General features: G+C 40.4%; 1 protein-coding gene across 4 annotated transcripts in view; it reads left to right on the forward strand.

The window, feature by feature from the left end:
* Window positions 1-22,945, forward strand: part of ARID1A (AT-rich interaction domain 1A) — a 126,325-nt gene that overhangs the window by 12,053 nt on the left and 91,327 nt on the right. For 2 of the 4 annotated variants that reach the window (XM_083511913.1, XM_083511914.1), the window contains 2 exons: window positions 991-1,039; window positions 19,704-19,776. The gene's annotated coding sequence lies outside the window, so the exon portion shown is untranslated. The remainder of the gene's footprint in view (window positions 1-990; window positions 1,040-19,703; window positions 19,777-22,945) is intronic. The other 2 variants (XM_083511912.1, XM_083511911.1) reach the window with 1 other exon arrangement.

Raw genomic sequence — 22,945 nt, forward strand, 5'->3', positions numbered from 1 at the left:
TACCTGATCATCTGAAGTAACTGCTAAAGTATGGATTGCCTGCCAGGGGCCTTGTTGACAAGTATTAAACCATAGTTTAAAATAAAGTATGGTTTAACATGCGCAAGCTACTTGCTCTTCTCCTGCTCTTGATTGTACTGTGTGGGGAAGGAAACAAGTCAGAAAGAGCCTGGCATGTCATGACATGCAAACACAGGCTCGTGATTTGTTTCCTCCAATCAAACCACAAGCAGTAAGTTTAAAACAAAACTTGGCTTATACTCATGGTTTGTTTGAAGAGAAACAAACAATGAACCTGGGTTCACGTCACAATAAACCAGATTGGCTTGTTTCTTCCCACAAAAGGCACAGTCAGAAGTGGTAGGGGGGAGCAAAATGCCAGTGTGCATTACACCAAACTACCAAACTAACAGTTTAACATTGCTTGTGAATTGGATGGGGTGGCTGACTTCATAATTATCTTAATTCTTGAGCCCTTTCCCTGCAGTATTCCAGTGAGCCCTGTTGCACAGATCTGGCGGCTGAAGCCTTGAAAATGCCTGATATTGCATGAAAGAAAGAAAATAAATCTCTCATTCAATCACAACAAATACCCAAATGAATATACATAATAAGCATGAGCCCTTTTTTCCATGTTATAGGAAGAACAGCATATGGGTATTCAGGCAAGCTGATTCTGTATGAAGGGAAATAAAAAAATAACAGTGAATACTGTATAACAGTACACTGAATTTGGGCGTCATTTGCCTGAGCCTGAAGAAGTCTTAGGTTTCTTAAGCTGTCCGGCCTCAGACCTGTCTAGACTCAGGAAGGATCACTGTAGTTCTCCAAGTACAGTCTGACACAGAGAATTTGCTGAGCATGCTTGTATTCTAGGGATAGGTCAGCCTGGCTTCTACTCACTGTGTATTTTATGCTTCTTTGCACTCTTGTGACCTGATTGGCTTTTGGAAGGGAGAGAATCATTTATATTTTGGTTTTCCTTTGCAGGGTCCCTTCATTTTTGTTATGTTACTTCATATTGTTGGTTTGTTACAAGGTAGATTAATTTAAATCAAACCAAATTAAATAATTGATTTAAATGAGATTCACCATTTATACATTCTTTACTTTCTGAAGGAAGGCATTCTTTCTAGAAGATATAACTATTGAAATATGTTGATTTATGAAGAAATAGACCCTCTGCATTGCACTTAGAATGATGTTGTGACTTAAAACAATAGACCTTAACTATATTAATTTGTTTCACAATTAAACAGTTTCATATCCTTATTAACTGAACATTTTAGTAACTGCTAAATAAAGGCAAATTATATATTTACTTTAAATATACAGAAATTAGTACTGATATTAATGAACAAATAATTTAAATTCCATGATGGATATAAAATCAAATATTATTAATGAAACATCTGAAACAGGGTTTGTTAGGTTTCTGTTTTGAAAAAACACATTTTCTCTGCTGTTCACAATAACATTTCCAAGGCAGCTTACAACATAATTTAAAATAATTAACACTGAAATACTTGAGGTTGGGGAACCTTTTTTCAGACAGAAGGACCTATTCCCTCTTGGGCTGCCTTCTAGGGGCCACATGTCAGAGGTGGGTTAGGCCATAAGCAGAGCTGGGCAGAGCAACAGATGTGAATGTTAACTTTTGTACAATGGGTATATTCCAGCCAAACTACACAACTCGCATATCTTCATCCTCTGTGTATGCAAACAATAAGTAGTATCATAGCACAAGGACACATTCCATCTGGGAAAAAGTACGAAGGAGAGTGCAGAGCAGTGTTGATGAGGGATGTGGCCTTGGAAGAGTTTTGAGGACTGAATAGAGAGGCTTGGAAGGCCATATCTGTCCACAAAGCTTGAGGTTCCCCACCCTGCTATACCTGCTTATCTTATAGCAAGTACCACTGCATTCAGTGAAAGTTACTTCTTTGTAGACATGTATAGGTAGTACCTAGTGAGTGGCTGCTGATTTTCATCTAAGCAACCAAGCAAGTTCATATGGGAGTAGGCAGCCCTTCAAATACCCTGGTCCTAGACTTTCTTTTCACTTCTTCCCTTACCAAGCTTTGGAGCTTCTTTCCTGACTTGTTAAATCTCTGTTTTCCATAATGTCTGAAATGGAAGACTGTCAATCACTGCATGTACTTTTAAACCAAATTTATTTGTTAAAAGTAAAAGTAATATTTAAATTTTAAAATTTTTATTTAATCCAAAAATGATGATGCTATACCAGTGTTCCATTGTTCTTCTTCCCAATATCCAGTTCAAACCTTTCCAGCTGCATTTTAACCCTATGTTTCTTGGTTGTGTTTAACTTCAGCCAGAAAATAGCCAAACTGATTCTATACATTCTTCTGAATCCTGGTCTTTCTCAACCATTTAATAACTGAAATATATTCCACTATAAATATGCAGTTTTATTTCTGTCAGCTTGGAATGTCTGTAGAATAGGGATGGGATAGAAATTTGATTCAGTTTGCATTTAAAGGCAAACCTATCTAATTCACACTTTCCAAAATAATATGCAAACCAAAACACAGCCATTCTTCAAAATTCACACTTCTCTAAATTTTGCAATGCAGTTTTCCAGCCATGTAATGTGTACAAAAATCCATATGCTAGGGTAGTGTGCATTAAATGCATATATTAGTGATGCAAAAGTGCATTGTAGTATGGAAACTTGGTTTGTAAAAATGTGTATATTAGTAGAAATTCACTGATGAATTTTCATGAGGACTTTTTATTCACAAACTGATGTCCAAATGTGGAGTACTGAACTTAAAGTTGGAAAAATGGGAACCTGAGAGAGACCAAAATTGATAGATATGCCAATACCTACTATAGATGATGTATACAAATAAGGAACATGGCAGAGAAATTGTTTGTTCACACTGAAGCTTACTGAAGCTCCAGCGTGCACTTCATTGATTCATAGGGCTTGTACCACATTGTTTCTGACCATTAACTTCTTTAATAATTACTGAATGAGAAATTATACCAGTGTTTAAACAGATTATCCTGTATAAACACAGACCAACCCTGGATTATCCTGTATCAGAAGGTGGTTTTTGCCAGGATGGTTCTTGTCTAGTATTCTCAGAAATCAGGGATGGCCAGCCTTTCAGCATCAGGGCTTCTGTATCTTTAACAACTATGTAGGTATTCCAGTAGGTGTAGTTTGTCATGTCTCAGTACTACAGGAATTTGAAAAACTGTGTGTGCCAAACTTCCCTCATCTACTGTTAAAGGGACAAGGCCTGTTGACCATATAATGCAGGTGCGCTGTCAATTGCATGGGTTTCCAGTCTACTTCCAGGCCCAATTCAAAGTGACATTTTTATAAATATGGCTCTTCAAGGCTTGGAGTCAGAGTACCTGATAGACTACCAGTTTCCATATGAGCCTACCCTTACACTAAGGGCACTTCCAGACTGTGACTATTTTGGGTGGGATTCAATCACATATTGGCAAATTCAGGTTGCTCAGTGAAAAATTGATTCAGAGCTCTTGCACAAAAAATCTGCTCCTCTAAAAGATCAAACTTTTGATATAAGGAAAATGACAGAAAAATGCACTGGAAAACTTGCTTAATGCAGAGTCCTCTAACATCCCCAAAAAAAGATCAAAATAAATGCTCAATAAATAGCTGAAGTTGTCTATCACCCTGCAAACAAATTAGGATGAGTGCTTAGTAAACAGGTTGTCTGGAAGTAACATAAGATGTTCAATAGAGGCCCTATTCCATTTGTTGCTACAACCTGAGATACAGTAGTGACTACTGGGGAGAAAGGCTTTTCAATGGTGGTATCATTTGATGCCTACCTTGCTTTTGTTCTGGCACCAGGTGAAGATTTTCTTAATTTTCTTAGACTTTTAAATTCAGTTTGTTTTATCTCAGCTGATTTTTTTCTGATGTTTTAGATTTTTCTGTTTTTATCTGTGTTTGTGTTAATTGTTTTATTTTGATTTGATTTTAGCTTTTAAATGACCCTAGAATTTAGTCATAGAGTAGGCTCAGTGAAATCAGTGGACTTAACAATTAGTTAAGTTTGACTTAGTTGGATATCATACATAATAAGTAAAGTTAAAGGAATCCTAAAGCTTGAAGGTTGGCATATTATATTTTAGCCTTAGGATAAATGCTCAATTTGGGTATCGTCAGCATCCTAAAGCAGCACTGTGGCACAAATTTATAACTGCACAATGAACAAAAGAGCATTAAAAGAGCAAATCAGGTGGAAATAGACCAATTGATGCACTGTCATCTTCCACATCATGTAAGAGAAGGAACAAATTGGAAAAGACTCAAAGGCAATCAGTTTGGCCCGTACGTATTAATTTTGATACATGTCAAATACACTTATGTGTACTTGTCACCATGTTTATAAAGTATTTCTGCTCTGACTTGCACACTAGTTCTATACATTTAGTTAGATGAATGTTACCCACCCAGGTCCTGCTGACATATTTGTTAGTTTATTCATCTACGTTGACAATTTATGCCACTTTTCAAGTGAACCTTACAAAGCGGTTTAAGTAAAATAATGGGTAAATTGTTATGTCTACTCCCTCATACTTAGAGGCTCTGCCAAACATGGCTACCAATTCTCATCTAGTATCCTACACTAACCTCAAGAGCCACAAGCACTCCTGGCCAAAATGTAAAATAATTTCTCTGCTATGGTGGCTGAGCAAGTGTGAGGCCAGCAATATTTCCAGTGCATCATATTGTTGTATTTGCTAGATTTCTAGGAAGCTTTTCCCCACTTTAAACTGGAACCACTTGCACTATGCAAAAATATTATCTAATGGAGCTTACAGTATGGATACTACATGTCAGCTGTTGACTTAGAGTGGACAATCCTGGAGTATAAGAACAATATCAGAGCATTAATGCACCACAGAAATAGTAAACTTCAGATTAATGTTTTCCCATATGGCTAGGAGCTAATAATGTATACAGAACATAAGATTTTTTCTTGCACGTTATTGTACACTCCCAATATTTCCCCCAGTGTTATAAATACTTTCTCTCTAAGGAAAATTCTGACACAGCTACATGCTTCTGCTACCGCAAAACTACAAATGCTCAAAACAAGCTATCTCTAAAAAGCAAAATATTATTACCATATATTTAGCAAAAGCTAGTGTTTACCACCATCAAAGGCTATGAAAAGTTTGTTCTATTTACCTGTCTGATGGCAATGTAACTATGAAAAATCTAGTGAACTCCAGGGAATAAGCAACATATCAAGGGCAGAATCTTACTGGTTTCAGTAGCTATACAATTAGCCAAAAAATACATAAACCTTGATTATTCATAATTTTCCATTGGGCTACCATATACACCATAGCATTCGGTTCTTGGGTGAAAAATACAGAATGTGGCATTCTGTACTATGCTGATTTCTCAACTAATACTGAAGGTGCACACAACCCCAAATGTTGGTGTGACAAAATGAAATTTGTTTACACATCAATTTTAATACCTTAAATACAAAAAGATAGCTTATAATACCAAAATAATACAGTCTTACATCACTTTGTTTATAAATGAGAGGTAGCTAACCTGTAGCACTCCAGATGTTGCTAGACTACAATGCCTTTCATCCCTGACCCTAAGCCATGCTGGCTGGGGTTGATGAGAGTTATAAACATAGTATGTAATTATTTAACTGTATCCACAATTGAGTGGTAGTTGCCTTAATACCATATGGTAGAGCTGGCCCTGATGTCAAGTCACTAAGAATGCTCACACTTCCTTTCAGAGTTGCATTGTTTATATTCAATTGTAAGCTGCCTTGAATATAGCAATTTTAAAATCAAAATAAATAGAAGGGAGCATTTTACAATTTCTCCTAATATCACAGCTGTTGAGGAGAGACCTCGTCTTGTTCCATAATGCTAATGATGCAAGAGCTGCAGAGATTTTTGAAAGGAAGGATTGATGGGCAGGAAGGAGTGCTTAACCTTTTTCTCTTGCTTGCTGATTTTACCTTGCAAACCCCATACAAGCAATGTTTAGCCTGTTGTTCTCTTGTTATAACCCAGAATAAAGCCCCACTAGGGTAAAAGCAGTCTCTCAGGCTATTTGGCAGCAGGATTGAAGTACATGAGTAAAAACACCTCCTCCTCCCATCTGTTGATTCACCAACCAAACCCCACATCCATGGGCATAGCAGGAAGGGGCAGGGTCCCCCCTAAATAAATAAAAATACATAGCTATCTGAGGTTCTGACCCCCTAACAAAACGCCTGCGCCTACGCTCATGCCCCCACCTTTGTGTCACCTTAGCAAATGTGGTTTTGGGAACACATGTTTGGCAAGGTGGCGTGTAGTTCCACCTTCCTACAAGAACTCTTTCAGGGTGTAGATCTGGCAACCCATTTTGTGCTTAGAATCTTTTATCAACCCTTCCCCATATTGTTCTGTATATTGTGTATGTGTAATTTCAAACATTTTGTCCTTCAGTTTGTGCATATGTAGTGAGTTTTATAACATTTTTATACCGGTACTTCCTAATAATGGGCTTTAAAATTGAAACAATGGCAGATGTTTAGCTAACATACACTGCCATATCTTGAAAGATCAAGAAGGGTAGGGAATACAGTCATAATTCCTCAAAGCTGATAAATTTGCATAACATTTATTATTGTTTCTCCTGAATCCAAGTGCTCTCTCCTAGTGCACAGTCTAAACATGTTTACTTAGAAGTAAGTCCTACCAAATTTACTGGCTTTCATATCATAGTAAGTATTCTTAGGATTATATCATTGGTGAAAGAAAGCAGGATTTCTCTTCTTAGTAATACTCCATTCCTATTAGCTCCTTGTCCATATTTTCTGTCTGTTTCATTTTGTTTGGAAAATGGCAGGGTAGAATGTGTTTGGTGTAACCTTAATCCTGACCAGCATCTGGGCTCTGTTTAAAAAAAAAAAAGCAGCTTCGAACAGAGGCTTCTGTATACATTTGCATGCTTTAAGTATAGAATGAACATTTTAAGATCCAGAACAAAATATGTGATATTTTCTTTTGTCTTGAAACAAAGGCTATATCCAGATTTTATTTTTTTATTATTTTAATGTAAATGAAATGTAACTGTGGTATACAGATGAATATGAATTCTCTAGTACATCAGATGTTATCAAGATTGGCATTCTCAAACATGATACCCATTGCAATCCCATGCACACTTTGCTGGGAGTAAATGCTATATTGAACATAGTGGGGCAAGTAGACATGCAGAAAACTGCACTGTAAATAACTTTGTTCTTTTTTGCTGTTTGTGCTGTGTTTTAATCTTATTAATTCAGAACAGAAACTGTATGAGGAGGACACATGTTTAAATTTGAAATGTACATCTTGGCCAATCTATGGTTTGCATTTGTGTTATAAATCAGATTAAGCCTTGTGGGCAAAAGCAACCTCATACTCCAGTGCTACTCCCGCATATTTAGGAATGAGCTCCATTAGTCAGTGGGTTTTATTGCTGACAGTAAATATATAATATTCAACTGATCAAATACAAGAGAAAACGATAAAGAAGAATAGAGGGTTTAAAAAAAAGAAAAGAAAAAGAAAACATTGATCATTCAGGGGCACTTAATTGAGAATTTTCACATATAAGGTACTGATAACAAATTTCACTCCTCTGTTATAGTTTTACTTCAGCCTTCACAAGCTTTTCCTATCAAATGTGCAAAGACCCATAGTTTCAGTAAATAACACAGAGTAAGATGTTGATAATAGCTTTTTGGGACCCTAAGGTCTTTCCTGGCACAACACTGTGACTGCCCTAAGAACCAGGAAGTCCTTGGTTTTCAAATTTTACCCACTTTCATTGTGTACACTTTCACAAGCCCACCCTGTGATGCAGTGGTTTGAATGTTGGAGTAGAACTGGAGAACCCAAGTTCAAATCCCAACCATATCACTGTGGGCCAGTCACAAAATCTCAGCCTAACCTAGTGCATCACAGAGTTTTGTGTGATGATAAAATATAGGAGAGGGCCATGCACAGTGCCTTGAGCTCTTTGGAAGAAAGGTGGAATATAAATAAAATAAATCAGTAAGCCTCAGTAAGCCCCACAATCTGTATGATGACTGTACAGGCCTGCCTTAAAGGTTGTTTGAGGCTTACAACAAGGTACTGAATGTTGAAGGACTCTGAACATTTTAAAGTACTTTATAAATTATTTTTCTTCTTATTACTTCCAGACTATTGGCTTTATAAGCACAAATATGGCACAATATCCAGGCATTGTTCTCAAGGAAGTCATTTTGTTGTATTACTGTGAAGATGCAGTTATTTTTCTATCTAGTCCAGTTATTGTGATTTGAAGTGTTGCCTAGAAAGTGGTTATGCAAGTGTTATGGGCACTATAATGCATGTACCAACAGAGACAATTTCTCATGTTGGGATCCTAAAAGTGATATGCTCAGCTTGAGATTAAGGAACTAGTATAGGCACTAAATTCACTTAATTGAAGGCAAGGTTTAGCAATGGGCCTTTAGATTGTGTCCAGCTTACATCCTCCCATCTGTCAGCAAAGCTGCATCCAAGCCAATCTGAATGGTTGTCAGAAAGGCTCAATATAAAATTCTTCAAAATAACTAGGCGGACATCTATCTATAATAAATATTGACTTTCTAGCTGATAACCAGGATAAACTCTGGACATAGCAATCCTATATTCATATTAAGCTTGGACTGGAGGGATACTACTGTTATGCTAGCAGATCAGCTGCCATATCCAATACATGCTCAGCCTGGGATGGGATGACGCACAAGTAGAAAATACAAAAGTGGTAGCAAAACAACAGACATGCCTAAGCATCCTTGGAACCACTGCCAGAGTCCCTCAATCAGGGACTGTGGTCATAACAACACCCATATCTAGTGAACTCATGGCAAAGGGAAGATGTTCCCAGTACATGCCCCTGCACCACCACACACACAACATGCAAACTTTGCTGCATTGGATACCACTCACACTGTTTGCACTCCATCATCTCCAGTGGCTCAGTCAGCAACAACTCTTCTGCTGGTTCCTAGGCATTCCTTCAGTAAAGGTTCAAATTCCTTTATGTTGCACACAGTCCTTATTTTGGAACACAACACATACATTGGGGAGGAAAGGGAGCCTACACAGCACAGCTCTCACCTAGCTCATTGGGCAGGACACCTGCACAGAGCATACAATGTCTTCTTGGAATGAGGGTTTAAAGTCCATCTAAGAAAGGGGGGAGGGAGACTCTTTAGAGCACTGGTTTTCAACCAGTGTGCCGTGCCACTGTGCCTTGAATAATGGTCAGGGGTGCCATGTGCAGCACTGGCCTCTGTCCCTCTTTCTTTCCCTCCCTCCTCTGATGCTCTCTTGTATCTCTGCCTCCCAAAGGCTTGCATGGCTGTTTGTTTCAACAGCCCAGGCTACAAGCTCCCCAAGCTGGGGCAGCTCAGAGACCAGGGATGGCAGAAGCAGCTGTCCGGAGAACTCCCAAGGAGAGGGGAAAAGAAAGGAGGCTGAGGGAACACTCCACAAGGGAGGGTGTTCAAAAAAAGGGTGAGAGGCTGCCAGCTGTGCAAGCAAGGGGTGACATAGCTGGACTCCTGAGCCCCACAGAAGTGCCACAGAAAGAATGTAGTTGGTTAAGGGAGCCGTGGACTTAAAAAGGTTGAAAACCTCTGCTTTAGAGAAAAAGCTAAAGGGAGGAGTCAGGAGTGGCAACAAAGGGAGACTGAGTCAGCCGTGGTCACCCTGATTGATGGCCATTGAAGAGAGTGGGATGGGAGAGTGTGACCTTGCTCCTTCTTCTTGATCTTTCATTGACTTTTGATACATTCACCTGGATCAGCTCTGGGGGAATGGGAACTGAAGGCACTGTGTTAAATTGGTTCCAATTGTACCTTCAGGATCATGTCCAGACAAAAGCATTATATGAGTGCTTTTTTGTCCCTTGGCAGCTATGCTATCTTATCTCTAGTGCTATCTATGAAGCCACTGGGATTGGTTAAGGTTGCTGCCATTAACCAATAACCCTCAGCTTTATTTCTCTATAGCAGAGGTGTCCAACAGGTTGATTGCAATCTACTGGTTGACCCCCCCCCCCAATTAAAGCTCAACAACTTCGGCTCATCCTCCTCTCCAAAAAAGCTCAACTTTGATGGGTAGATCCCTGCCAGTTTTGTTTTTTTTACAGTGGGAGTAGATCGCAGTCTCTTGGAAGTTGGATGTGCCTGCTCTATAGCATCTGAATTGGGGAAAGTCCCTTGACCAGTGCTTGGATGCAGTGGCGAGATGGATGAGGGGAAAATAAGCTGAGCTTTAATCCTGGCAAGATGGAGGCAATGTGGGAGAGTGGTTCTTGTGTCTGATAAATAGGTCAATTGCCTAACCTGGATAGGGTTGCACTGCCCTTGAAGGAGCAGGTTCACAGGCTGGGGGTGCTTTTGGATCCAGCTTTTTCACTGGCGACCCAGGCAGCCTCAGTGACTGGTACAACAGCTGCAACAATTCCCAGTTGGGGAAAGCTTGGCCACAGTAGTTCATGTATTGGTTAATTCATTATAGGATTACTGCACTATGCTGCATGTGGGGCTTCCCTTGCCTCTCCTTCCTCATCTTTCTCCCTCCCCATCATCCTCAACTGACTATCTAATATGCTCTGGCAGGAGTACCGACCCTACTTGTGTATTTTGAGAGGCCTGACCTATTATATTCCAAGAAATTTTAGTGAGCAGAGAGAGGAGAGGGCACTATTCTTGTCCTGAACCCATCAAGCACCCTACATGCCCTTCCTCTCAGTCCCATCCTGAGTTCATCTGAAGTAATATCACACTAGGATATGGGAAAGTGATCCCTATCTACTACTCCCCAAAAAACAAATCAAAGCGTTTACTGATCAGCACCCAAAATGCAGTAGATCCTGAAATGGAGTTGCAACAGTATCACTCCAGCATCTCTCTTTTGCTTTGGACAGTGACTTTATAGACAGCAGGGCAGCTGGTGCTGTGTCCCTTATGGCACCAGCTCATTTAGAATTTGCATGTATCATAACTGTCCTGGAGCTTTCAGCAGCACAGCACTTTTCCTGGACCAAGTAGGTTAGCCCCACAGGAACAGCCAGGAGCATCCTTATTCATTATCTGCATAGAACAGGATTTGGGGAGGATTGTCTACCTATGGGAGTGGGACCAGGGCTTTTTTTCAGCCGTAACTCAATGAAACTCAGTTCTGGCACCTCTTAGGTGGGCGCCATTGCCATTCTAAGAGAACAAGGGAGGTGTTCATGGTGAGTTCCGGCACATCTTTTTCTATAAAAATAGCAGTGAGTGGGACCTGTGGGGAGAGGGAGAGACAACAATGAGTAGCAATCAGCAGCTGTCCTGAACCTGGACACACAGTAGGTGATTCTGAGAGAGTGAGCTTAAACTGAATGGTGATACTTGGGTACTCTGCCAGTGCTCACGCCTCAACCTCCCCATTGCAGTAACTATGAGTTTTCCCTCTCCCTTTTGTGGGTTTGAAAATGAAACACTGTGTGTCCAGTGACTTTTTGTTCTGCTACATGTTGGTCTAAGGATCATAGGACTTTCCTTCCTTGTAGGTTTTTAAGCAGAGATTGAATGGCCATCTATCATGGATGCTTTAGCTGGGATTCCTGCATTGCAGGGAGTTGGACTAGATGGCCCTTGGGGTGCCTTCCAACTCTACAATTCTCTGATTCTAAGGCAAAAAGTGCCAGCAGTGACAGTGGAGCACCTGGTCTTTGCTGCAGAGACCTTAACTGCATGTGTGGATGAGTGCATCTCCTGTGTGGGACACTACTTTCTACTCCGGGGGGGGGGGAGTTCAAACAAAACCCAGTAGTCACATATGAGAAAAAAAGGGTGGGTGGGTGGGTATGTGGGAAAGAGAGAAAGAGAGATAGGAGACAGTTGCAGCATTTGTATATTACAGTGTGTGTTCCGCTTTCCCTTGTTTATCTATGTGGGGTGCTCTGTTCTGACTAGAGATGGGTGAATCTGTTAGTTTTGTTTCTTTCAGTTTCTCAGTTTCCAGATCTTAAGTTCAGTTACCAGTACTTGGCTACAAAACTGTATTGCAGAATTTAGAGAAGTGTTAATTTTGAAATTCACAGAGCCTCGGGGGCGCTGCTGGGGGTGCCACAGCTACGATGTATAATGGAAGGTGAGAGGTGGGGTTGGTGCTGAATTTTGGCATCACATAGGGCATCACTGAAATTTGAGACCCCAAGGTCTGCCATTGGTTCTGCTGGTGCATCTGTCATGGTGGTGGTGTATCTGGCTAGTGTAGGGGGGCTTCCACCAAATCCTAAAGCCCTTCAGGTGGTATAAGTCCAATACAGTGCCTTTAAGCTATACCATATTCAGTAATCTTTTTAAAGTAGTACAGGGAGCAAAATTGTTTGGCCTCCTGGGAGAGGGAGTTCCATAATCAGGGTGCCGTCACCCGGAAGAACTGACTCATTATACCCATTACAGTTAAAGAGGGGGAATCTGAGTCCTATAAAGTGACATTAACATATAGGGGGCATTTTCTCATATATTCTGAACCCAATCCATTTTAGGGCCTCAAAATAAAAACTAGTAGTGTGAGTTGACCCCAGAATCCAGTGGAGTTCTTTCACCACAAATGTTATCTACAGTACTTCCTTTGACTGACTGACTTACTAACCAACTGATGTTTTTGGACAGCTTTCAAAGACAGTTGTACATACAGTGTGTTATATTAGTTTAACTTAGAGGTTAACAAGGAGTGTATAATGGTGGCCAAGTCACCATTCACCAGTACTGTATAGGCCACTAAGGCTTACAAAACAAAGGTGGTAAAAGGAGCTGGGGAGATGTTGCAGTTTAAATTGTGAGCCTTTGGGCTTGTGTGCAGCTGCCACATGTGTTCCAGTATCTGCCTAGGTCAGGGGTCAGTAACCTTTATTTCTATGAAGAGCCACTGAAACATGGGAACAGCAAATTTGAAGGCAGTGGAGTTTTAGGAATGGGTGAAAATGTCAATTTCAGGTTTTCTCTGTTTCTTGTTTTTCCTTCTTGTTTTTCCTATCTTTAGTTTGGTTCTCCACATTTCCTCATCAGTTTCTCTCATACATATATATATATGTGTGTGTGTGTCTTCATGAAATTCACCAGCATTTCCATGTGCATTTCCCTTTATGTACACATTTTTGCATGTGATTTTGCTATGTGTGTTAAAACACACACACACACACACACACACAGAGAGAGAGAGAGAGAGAGAGAGAGAGAGAGAGAGAGAGAGAGAGAGTGCTTCATATTCAGCATTGCTCGGGAATTCTGAGAAGCAAAAAATCAGTACAGTGGTATCTCGGGTTACAGACACTTCAGGTTACAGATGCTTCAGGTTACAGACTCCGCTAACCCAGAAATAGTACCTCGGGTTAAGAACTTTGCTTCAGGATGAGAACAGAAATTGTGCTGCAGCAGCGGGAGGCCCCATTAGCTAAAGTGGTACCTCAGGTTAAGAACAGATTCAGGTTAAGAACGGACCTCCAGAATGAATTAAGTTCTTAACCTGAGGTACCACTGTACAGAGAATATCAGTGTACATTGAAAAGATCAGTCGGCCATTCAAAATTGCATTAAACTTAGATCTGAGCAGTTTCTCCACTTGTTCCGTGCTTTATGAGTATGGGTCCAATCATGGCCTTTGTCCCACTGCTTTCCCCTTGAAAACCTGCTCTTTAGATCTAAATCGGAATAAATGGCAATCTGCAGAAAACCTAGTTGCCATTTGTTCCTATTCAGTGCTAAACCGCAGGTTTTATTGGAGGGAAGTGATGGGACAAACAGAGATGTGGATATGTCCTTTAGATGAAAACTTGCTCCTTGACCACAGAAACCATCGTGCCAAATTTGGTGATGCTTAAGAGGTGCCCAAATATATACTGAATAGACAAACAAATATGAATTATACCACACAAGCAATTTCCCCTACTATAATGTATTTTTATTGTTATTTTCACTAATATATGCATTTATGCACACTTCCCCCTAGTATATGCTTTTTGTGCACATTATTTGGTTGGAGAACTGCATTACAAAATTCAGAGAAGTATTAATTTCTAAGTATGTCTGTATTTTGATTCACATACTGTTTCAGGAAGTGCAATTTAGGTAGAGTTACCTTTAAATGAGAACTGGATCAAATTTTTCCCCTCATAGTCCTCCCCACCCCCACCCCGTTCTTTCTGTCACACCTTTCCCATCAAATAGAACCTGCAGTCTTAAAATTCATGTGCACTTCTCACTACCCATTCTTTCTCCAGTTGTTCCTCTCTCAGGCTCCTGCCTTTGAAAGGCCACAGGTTCTTCACCTCTGCTGTATACATTTTAGATGGGAAAGGATGAAGAGCTTCTAAAAGAAATGGTCTGGCTTTTCAAGCAAGTTTCAGACACAGTTGTTCTCTTTCTGCAAAGTAGGCAGCATTCTCCTCTATGTTTATTAGATGGTTCCTTAAGCAACTATTGTCTTTTGGATGACTGCAGTTCTATTTGTGCATGTATGTCATATGTGTCATGGTGTATTAGATATGTGTGTGGGGTAAAATACAATAAATGTTTATGAGAACACAGTATGTGGTGTAGGTTGGGCTTTTTCCTCATTGTATTCTGTTCAAATGGATCTGTTTATACACAGTGCTTCGAAAGCACTACTGAAGAGGGAAACCAAATGAACCAACCTGCTGTTATCCAGATCTGATACTCAGTTGACAATAAGTATTAGAGAAGAAGGGGGTGTATGATGTGATGTCATAACTTGTTCTAATTTGTTAGGTGCTCCACGAATCACCACCTCCAGTGCATAAGAACAGGCCTTCCTTAGTTGCTTCTGTAACATGGAGGGGGGACTTTTAAAATCCTCCTCTCAGCATATAGATTTAGATGTGGCAAATAGAACCTTAAAAACACAGTCTCTGTGTTGGCTTTTCCCATTAGTCTCGACTCTGCTTAACAATATTTATTTTATGACATTTATATCCCACTCTTCCTATCAGTGAGCAAAGGGTAACATGCATGGGTTTCCTCCCTATTTGAGCATCACAACAACTGTGTGAGGTGAGGTAGGTTAGGTTGAGAACTCGTGACTGAACCTAAGTCATCCAGTGAGCTTCAGATTTGAACCTGACCTGAGATTTGAAGGTGGTATTTGAACCAAAAAGGCTTACCCATGCTTAATGTAGTTTTGAGCACATATTTCTGGATAAACCTGTAGCTGAGCCTAAGCACTTGCAACTGAAGCAACTGCTTATTCTTTCCCTGCTTACTGCCATCTTCAATCTGCTGTTACTTTTGAGTTGAATTTTATATTGTAAGCTCTTTGGGACAAGGACCTGACCTCTTGTAATCTGTAAAGCGGCATATACAGTGGTACCTTGGGTGTCAAACTTAATCTGTTCCGGGTGTCCGTTCGACCCCTGTAATGGTTCGAAAACCAAGGCGCGACTTCTGATTAGCTGCAGGAGCTTCCTGCACTCTATCGGAAACCATGGAAGCCACGTTGGACATTCAGCTTCCAAAAATGTTCGCATTGCCTCCTGATGTGTGGCGGGGGTGGTGTTGGGGTGGTGGGGACAGTTGTCAGTGCTGGGAGGAAGGTTGACTGGGTGCTAGGGCCCAGCAGCTGACTGAGGTTGCTGTGTGCTAATGCTGGCCCTGAATGCTAGTTCTGATTTCTAAGAACTTAAATACAGTGACAATTGTACTTTGCAAAGGAAATACTGGGTCCTGATAAACGTTAAGTGTTAGGCTATAAATAACATTCTGTAGGTGGAGACAAATAGGTATGAATGAATGGATGTTGAAGTATACCTCCTCAAGTATGAAGTAATTAGGATAACTTCTAGACTCAAACAAGACTTTTAGAAATCACATTGTTAAATTCCTGATGTGGGACAGGGGTTTCATAAACCTGTAGCCAGTGTTATCACACATGAATTGTTGATATATACTCACCATCAGTTATAGTAGAGAGGTTTATATCTAGGGACTGTTGTGTTTGCCTCTGTGTGTACTGGTAATAAAACAAGATTTATTTTTAATTGGCCATTAAAGCTAGATGGGTTTTTAAAATTCAGAATATCTCACTGGTCTGATCTTGGTTCTGTGTTTACCATACTATAAAATGACAAGAGTTGCCTCTTCTCCCTGTTCTTGTTCATTCTAAGTTCAGCATCACTAGAACTAGATGCTGGATTACTCACTTTTGCATTTATATTATTCTACATTATTATGAATGTGCAGAGGTCACAAAACAAGCACACTGAAGCTTAAAACCCAAATCATATACTTGGCAGTGTCTGTACTCATACTTTTCAAGCTTCTTCAGTTTGCATTCCCCTTTTGAGCCCCTGCAGGTTGAGAATTATATTACAGGAACTGAATGTGCCGCATGCTCCACTCCATCTGACTCTACTTAGATCCAGTTCATATTTTGCATTTCACAGGCTAGGACTGGTAAAATAATAGATTTCCTTGACTCAGATTCAGTCCACTTTCTTGTCTTTTAATATGCAGCTCAAAGTTTTGGAACTCACTGTAAAATTATAATCAGACATTAGCGCCAAGGTTTAGCAACCTGCTGAGTTCTTAACATGTTACATTTCTGAGAAGCATGTTGTTAACTTTAATGAAGAGTATGCTCACATTTAAAATCCATGCCACTCTTTGAGCGTTGCAGCTTGTGTTCAGCAAATGCTCAAACTCCACATCAGTTTTTGCTATAACATTTTCTCTTCATGTTCTGTCAGTACTGGGAGTGGGGGAGAGTAGGAAGGTTGATAGATCTTGGTGGTACCGAATAACAATTTCAGCACAAATATTGCAGCTTTTGTTATACAATCAGGAATTCAACATAATCTATTTTATTTGGAAATTATTTTGATCTCTCCTAGTACTCGTAAGAACTGTATTATAGGATCTCTCCTAGTACTCGTAAGAACTGTATTACTGTATAGGAGATGATGCACAAAAAGTAGGTAACGGCATACATCTAAGGCATTGCATATTTATAATGTAGCTTCAAAACTACTTAGTATCCACTTGGCTTATTCTGCAAAGTAACCCAACCCTCTTTTGACTCCATTCCACAGCTTGTAACTCACTCTATTAATTATAAATAATAGATGGATCTCCTGTTCTTGGTCCTGTGGTATATCAGAATGCTGTGCATTTTAGTCAGTATTTGTCTTATATTTTCTTTCCTTTCCTCCTCTGTTGTTGCTTTCAACCTTGGAAGCATTTATTGTTGAAATGTTATCCTGTTCCTGAAGATCACTCCATGCCATGTTTGCAGGCTGCTTAGGGGCCAGGGATAATGATAAGGGGTATGTGTGTGTATGTGCACTGCATGAGGGAGACAGCGTGTCCCAATCCTGTTTCCATGTCAACGATTCAGTCCACATTTGCCATCACACAGTTGGCAGAACAGGTTTTTTTTTTATGAGAGAAACCCTATTCCCCTCTTTTTTAGCATCCTAATCTATACCAGGTTTCCTAAACTGCCTTGGTACTATGTTAAATGGCAGGACTACTTTCATGAAACTCCACTTAATAGCAGCCAACCTAGTGGTGGTGGTCTGTACTGCCATCTGGGAGACTTAAGTTAGCTGAACCATGATAGCAAAGCAAGTAGGAACTGGCACTGCTGTGGAAGCCATGTGCTCAGTAAATAACAAGAAGACAAGGGGGGGGGGGAGTGCACCATGTTTGTGACCAACTGTCCTGCTAAGAAAGGAGGAGCTGGCTCCCTGTGGTCTCTGCCTTCTGCCTTCCTCCTTAAGCTTCTAGTTATGTTATTTTTTTTTTTAATTAAAAATACAGTAGGCATAAGCTGTCATTCATCAGCACTGTTTGCAGCAATATAAAATAATAAGCACAAAGTTAAAATACAACACAAAATAGGGCATCGCTGAGGGGTAAAAAAAAACCCTTTCCATGCCTAAGGCCCCAGAGTCAATCCCTAGCACCTTCAATCCCTTTCTGAGACCTGAAGAGCTGCTGCCAGTCAGTGTCATTTGTCTCCAACTGGTGGATCAGGCCCTATTTCTGGATCACAGCCTGACTTAAGGTATGTCACAATAGCAGCACAATGTTGTTGCTGAGATATAAGAAATGGGTACCAAAATATATTCTACATCCAAAGAGGTAGAAGGCCACTGGTGTAGACAGTGTTGCGCTCAATGGCCCAATGATCTAGCATAGTATAAGAAACCTTCTTATCTTCCTTTCCCCTCAAAAAACCAATGTGGTATAGTGGTTAGAATGTCGGGCTAGGACATAGACAAAGAGACTGGGGTTCTCCACTCAGCTATGAAACTGACTGGGTGACCTTGAGCCAGTCACTATCTTTTAGATCTGATTGCACCGAACTTGAATTAAATCTTCACATGCAGTATTATAGACCTCATTAAAGTGGGAAGTGATGCCATGCTAAATTATGATCTGCAGTCATGAGCTCACACAATTTGACTTCTAGGCTTAGCCTACCATCCATACCCTTATCTTTGCTCTATGCAAATTCAGTTGATGACAGCCCTCTCTCATTCCACTTTTCTGGCTTTTGCCATACCTTCCTCTAAGAACAAAACAAAACTCCTTCCCTCACACTATCTCATTGAAATCAACTACTGTATATTTAAAGGAGTTTCCAAGATTTGAAAAAGCTCCCAGTTTGTATTTCTGTCTTTTATCAGCTTGCTTCTGTCCTATTGCTTTTGATCAAATCTTCACCTTGATTCATGTTGCCAACACTGTGATTCTAAGTCCACTCTTGGAAGCAAATACAATTGACTCTGCTAAGTTTATTGTCAAGTAAATGTTTTAAGCCTTCTAAGCAGACGCCGTGCTACTATGTGTTCTTGTACCAGAATCTAGCTTTCTGCTGAAACAAAATACATATTTAGTAGTAACAGCAGACATAATAGTACTCATTCTGTAAGAAGATTATTAGGTTTGGGGAAGAGGATTGGTTGAATGAAATAAATGGTCACAGAATCATAGAATTGGTGAGTTGGAAGGGATCCTGAGGGTCATCTAGTTCAACCCCCTGCAATGCAGGAATCCTGCCAACGGGGGGGGGGGCTTGAACCCCCAGTCTTCTGGTTAACAGCCAAATGCACTGACCCACTGTGCCACAGAGAACCATTTTTCAAATCCCAGTGTTTGGAATAAATAGAATGCTTCAGTATTTTTACTTTTCAAATCAAGGGTTGCATTTTCCAAGATTTGTACGGAACTCAACATACTGAGTGGCTGATGCTGACTGGCATCTTTGTGAGCACAAATGTTTGAACATAGTCATAACTGTTTCATTTTTAAAATCCCTTTTCTATAATTTTCTTTATTTTACTTATTTTGTAGAATCTGCCTGTGGTCTGTGCTGTCTTACAGCTTGCAATGTGGAGTCAGAATCACTACATATTGACCTTTGATGACTTACATCCCAGTTTTCTGCTATGGATGGAACTCCCTATGGGATCTATTCTATTATGCAGATATACCAGATGTAGCACATATGGTTTAAATGTTTTGTTCTGAATTTTATGTTACTCCCACTGTGGAACCTTGAGCATGCCATAAATGTACCAAAACAGCATATTTACACATTATTTTCTTTCCTATATTTATAACCAGCTTTTCAGCCAAGATTGGCTCTCAAAGCAGCTCACAACAATGATCATCCATCACGAAGATACCATGGAAGATAGTAAGTATGCATGAGTATGTGTATATCTTGCAGACTCTTTAGATCACTGCTACAGTGTAATTATTAGATAGATGATGCCCTTAAAAGAGCAAAGCTATTGTACTTTAGAACAGTAGCTTGATCAGGTGGTGTTAGAAGTGTCACCGAATTAGAGAAATCTTACAGCACAATCCTACAGCACAATGCCCACTTAGAAGCAAGTCCTATTGAATTTAATGGGGCTTGCTCTCAGGTAAGTGTGGTTAGGATTGCAGCCTCTGAGTAGACCATGGTTAGGATTGTGCTGTTGAGTAATGATAAGAGTGGTAATCTAGTTTTTAAATCTACCTAAATTTGTATATGAATAAAACAATGGTTTTGAAGAGAAATGTTATGCTCATGAATGCATATGGAAGGGGTGTTCCATTCCTGTGTGAGAGTGATTAATGGTGGGTGCCTTTTTAGCCAAAGTAGGTAATTACTTAATGTATCTGAGTAAAGGTTGCAGTCATAATTAAAAATGAGCAGTGGGTTGTCCAAATGGAACATAGGAAACTGTCCTATACCATGTAAAACCATTGGTCCATCTCATTCAGTATTGTCTTAACTGATTAGCAGTATCATTCCAGGGCAGGCATAGGCAAACTCAGCCATCCAGATGTTTGGGACTACAACTCCCATCATCCCTAGCTAACAGGACCAGTGGTCAGGGATGATGGGAATTGTAGTTCCAAAACATCTGGAGGGCCGAGTTTGCCTATGTCTGTTCCAGGGTTTCAAACTGGAGTCTTCCCAGCCCTACACCAGGAAATGCCAGGGATTGAACCCAGGAACTTTTCAATGTAAAACACATGCTTCAGCGTTGACCTATGGCTCAGTAATTAGGAAAAAGCCATTGGCTATACATCTAGGAAACACCTAGGTTTTTGCGGAACATCTATCCTGTGCATGTCCATGTTGGAAATTCATTGAAAATTCATTACTGAAAATTCATTACTGAAGAAGCATGTCTATCAGGGAAGCATTTGTCAACTGGAAGATATTGGGGTGGGGACGGGAGGGGAAGGGAAGGGAAGGGAGGTGCTATCTATTCTGTCCAAAATATCTGAAAATGAGAAAGAGCTGTAGTTAGATGTATTTTGAGAGGACGGTTGGAATACCACTTCATATTTTTACATACTAGAAGCTTAAGTGAAGTAAGAGCAGTTTTTCAGTTACTCTAATGTTAGGGTAACAGGGAAATTGTAAAAAAGATTGTAGTTGCTGAAACTCAAAAATAAGAAAGGTAACTACAAAATACAGGGGTACTTCCAGTTGTGGACGGGATCTGTTCTGGAGCTCTGGTCGGATCCTGAGGTTTCCACAACCGGAGGGAACGCTTCTGCACATGCATACATGGCGGTAGAGTGCTTCTGCACATGCGCATGCAACAAAAACCTGGAAATATACTTCTGGGTTTGCCACCTACGCATCCCGAAGTTTATGTAACCAGAGGGATATGTAAGCCGAGGTACGACTGTACTGGTGCTGGGTATAGGGGGCGCTAGGAGTTCCATCCCCCTCAATATTTTGAATCAGGGGGCCCAGACCCCCAATATTGAGGGAGTCGACATCCCCTGCTGCCGCCAGGTCCCTCCGCACACCCCAGCCCCCACCCTGGAGCTGGGAGGGGGCTAGGATGAGCAAGGGCGAAGATCACCCTCTGCCTGTTTTGCCCCTGCAGGGAGCCCAGCGCTGCAATCCTCCTCTCCGCCTGATGCCACATCGTGGAGGCAGGACACCTGTGCAGCCTGGTGCGTAATCACTCACGCGCTGGGTGGGATGCATCAGACGATGCCCCCCAATGTGGGGGGCAAGTCAGTGCCCCTGCTACAAAATATTGCCTTGCATTATGAATGCTTGATAAACATATATTTTATGAATCAAACTACACTATGGCCTGGTTTGCATATCACAGTAAGCCAAGCTATGGCTTACCAGAACTACCGGGTACATGAGTGTGTAGAACATGAGAGTGGAACCTGTAGCCAGCCACTTTGCTCCTCTCTGATGTTGATTACTTCTGTGCCACCCTGAGCTAAGTCAAGGTTTGGTTTAGGCTGTTGTCTCAATCTGGACTTTCTTCTTGTTAATTATGAAAAGTAACCAAAGTTTATTTTTAAGACGTTTTGCTGTTCTCACAATGGCTAACCCAATACCTATGGAAAGCATGCAAGCAACAGCACTCCCCCCACTTTTGATTCCCATCACCTAGAGGTAGACCCATCATGGCTAGTAGGCATTGATAGCCTTATCCTCCATGAATTTGTCTAGTGTTTTTTTCAAGCCATCGCGTTGATGGCTATCATTACAAGTTGAAAAAGAACACTATAAGTCCTACCTCCAGCCCCATGCCTGTGGCATTTTGTAGCATTTATTTTTTCATGCATCTGTTTTGTTTAGTGGTTGAGCACTCACCTGCTGTCCCACTCAGACATGAGTGTTTTCATGGTAAGTGTTAAAAACAAAAACCATGCAAAACACTAGCAAGTATTCTTCCGAGTCCTCCTCCCCTAAGCCAATGCCTCATTCATTTGTGAACTTTTTGTTTCTTTGTTGTTGTTCTTGGAGGTTATGAACTCCTGTTCCTGCATGGAAGGAAGGGGTGGAAGTAGCAGCCTTGGTTGAACCTAAAATGATGGGGCCAATAATGTGATGTGACCACAAGGCAAATGAAAATTCAGGATAATGTTGTGCACATATAGGGAAGTCTTAAGGACTTCTTTGAGCTGTGTCCAATTCTGGTCTACTAAAACTGAAGTGAAGAATTCACCCAGTGTGGTTATTGGCTTATTAGCTTAAAAAGGAAGAGTGAGTTTGGATGAAAGGTCCTAGGTACAAGAATAAACATATAGTTGGAATTATTATACCCAATGTGTGGCTGATAAACCCAACTATGAATAAAGACAGTAAATACTGAAGTAGGCTACAACTCTCCAAAAAGGTACAGCAAAAACTAAGTAGTAGTCTTCTAGTAAATAATTGTACTATCTTCCTGAATCAACCATGGGATAAAAAACCTAAGCTTTAACTTGAACTGGTTAACTGCATGAAGGGTGCTGTGTAATACTTTAGTGTTTCAAGATTGTTTACTGTTCTTCATATGAAGTCATAACTGGAGATATCTAACTCCAATTAATGTGGGTTAACT

This window comes from Podarcis liolepis (assembly GCF_965112155.1).
Source record: "Podarcis liolepis genome assembly, chromosome: 7".
Lineage (NCBI taxonomy): Eukaryota > Metazoa > Chordata > Lepidosauria > Squamata > Lacertidae > Podarcis > Podarcis liolepis.